This window comes from Schistocerca piceifrons, unplaced genomic scaffold, assembly GCF_021461385.2.
Source record: "Schistocerca piceifrons isolate TAMUIC-IGC-003096 unplaced genomic scaffold, iqSchPice1.1 HiC_scaffold_1978, whole genome shotgun sequence".
NCBI lineage: Eukaryota > Metazoa > Arthropoda > Insecta > Orthoptera > Acrididae > Schistocerca > Schistocerca piceifrons.
Window position 1 is genome coordinate 107,501 of NW_025727876.1, and position 2,500 is coordinate 110,000.

Genomic DNA, 2,500 nt, shown 5'->3' on the forward strand with positions numbered 1-2,500 from the left:
GGCGTGCCCCGCCCCAGACCAATGACTCGATCCAGGGCAGAGAAACGCTGGGCGGAAGCAGGCAGCCCCGCCAGATGCTCCCAGATGGCGGCGTCAGTCGGCCCCTCCGGCGGCGGCCCGGTGGTGTCGGCCGCGAAGTCCTCGGCTGCGTCGACGGGCGGCGCAGCGGCCTCGCCCGCGTCAGGCAGCGAGCTCGCTGCTCCACGGCGGGACGCCGGCTCTTCGCCCCGACCGATCTCAAGTGCCTCCATGAATTGGCGGACAAGCTGCTTGTGGGCAGCTTGCCGCCGTCGGCACTTGATTGCCTCAAGCGTTCGGTCGGGGAACATCCTGGTAAGTTCTTGATTTACAAAGAAGAACCGGGCGTCCCTCTCAAGGAACAGTTCGGCCTCCGCCTTAGCGAGCGACAGGACGTCTTCCTCCGTCCACCTCGCGCGATGCCTCTCCGTCACGATCTCAGCGTTGGCGGCCGCAGGGTGTTGGCGGCGGCGATGGACCCCGAGACCGTTCTTCGTGGTAAAAGTGCGGTGGCACTCACTGCAAGCAAAGGGAGCTACACAAACTATCGCATTTTCGTTACGGCCAGTTGGCCGGATAGGTGCTGGGGTAGCTGGGGTGGCACCTTCAGCGGAAGGGCCACCATCTCTTGTTTCTTGTCGGCTGCCCCCAACTATAAAGGGATAATGCGAGGGGGGGCTGGTAACCCCCCCAAGCCCCTGGTGCGGTCTTCCACTCTGCGAAAATCAGCGGGCCCACGAGAAGGGGAGAAGACCGCAGGAGAGGAGAGGCTAAGAGGGCTAGGCCCATGTATTGCGCATCACTCTCCCTGTAACTATAGCCCAAGGAAGGCACCTCGCAGCAGCAGCACGACTACATCAAGACCGCACTTCGAAAAGCCAAGTCCGGATGCAGCCACACCGCCGCCACTTGGCCACCTTAAGAGAGTCATAGTTACTCCCGCCGTTTACCCGCGCTTGCTTGAATTTCTTCACGTTGACATTCAGAGCACTGGGCAGAAATCACATTGCGTCAACACCCGCTAGGGCCATCGCAATGCTTTGTTTTAATTAGACAGTCGGATTCCCCCAGTCCGTGCCAGTTCTGAGTTGATCGTTGAATGGCGGCCGAAGAGAATCCGCGCACCCGCGCGCCCCCGGAGGAGCACGCTAAGGCGGACGCGGCCTCGCAGCAAGGAAGATCCGTGGGAGGCCAAGGCACGGGACCGAGCTCGGATCCTGCACGCAGGTTGAAGCACCGGGGCGCGAACGCCGCGCAGGCGCGCGCATCCTGCACCGCCGACCAGCACGAGGCCGACCAACGGCGAGAGCAGACCACGCCCGCGCTAAACGCCCGCACTTACCGGCACCCCTACGGCACTCACCTCGCCCAGGCCCGGCACGTTAGCGCTGACCCACTTCCCGACCAAGCCCGACACGCCCCGATCCTCAGAGCCAATCCTTATCCCGAAGTTACGGATCCAATTTGCCGACTTCCCTTACCTACATTATTCTATCGACTAGAGGCTCTTCACCTTGGAGACCTGCTGCGGATATGGGTACGAACCGGCGCGACACCTCCACGTGGCCCTCTCCCGGATTTTCAAGGTCCGAGGGGAAGATCGGGACACCGCCGCAACTGCGGTGCTCTTCGCGTTCCAAACCCTATCTCCCTGCTAGAGGATTCCAGGGAACTCGAACGCTCATGCAGAAAAGAAAACTCTTCCCCGATCTCCCGACGGCGTCTCCGGGTCCTTTTGGGTTACCCCGACGAGCATCTCTAAAAGAGGGGCCCGACTTGTATCGGTTCCGCTGCCGGGTTCCGGAATAGGAACCGGATTCCCTTTCGCCCAACGGGGGCCAGCACAAAGCGCATCATGCTATGACGGCCCCCATCAACATCGGATTTCTCCTAGGGCTTAGGATCGACTGACTCGTGTGCAACGGCTGTTCACACGAAACCCTTCTCCGCGTCAGCCCTCCAGGGCCTCGCTGGAGTATTTGCTACTACCACCAAGATCTGCACCGACGGCGGCTCCAGGCAGGCTCACGCCCAGACCCTTCTGCGCCCACCGCCGCGACCCTCCTACTCGTCAGGGCTTCGCGGCCGGCCGCAAGGACCGGCCATGACTGCCAGACTGACGGCCGAGTATAGGCACGACGCTTCAGCGCCATCCATTTTCAGGGCTAGTTGCTTCGGCAGGTGAGTTGTTACACACTCCTTAGCGGATTCCGACTTCCATGGCCACCGTCCTGCTGTCTTAAGCAACCAACGCCTTTCATGGTTTCCCATGAGCGTCGATTCGGGCGCCTTAACTCGGCGTTTGGTTCATCCCACAGCGCCAGTTCTGCTTACCAAAAGTGGCCCACTTGGCACTCCGATCCGAGTCGTTTGCTCGCGGCTTCAGCATATCAAGCAAGCCGGAGATCTCACCCATTTAAAGTTTGAGAATAGGTTGAGGTCGTTTCGGCCCCAAGGCCTCTAATCATTCGCTTTACCGGAT

At 60.9% G+C, this 2,500-nt stretch overlaps 1 pseudogene; it reads right to left on the reverse strand.

Annotated features, from left to right (window-relative positions):
- LOC124741732 overlaps positions 1 to 2,500 on the reverse strand; it is a 7,962-nt pseudogene that overhangs the window by 4,143 nt on the left and 1,319 nt on the right.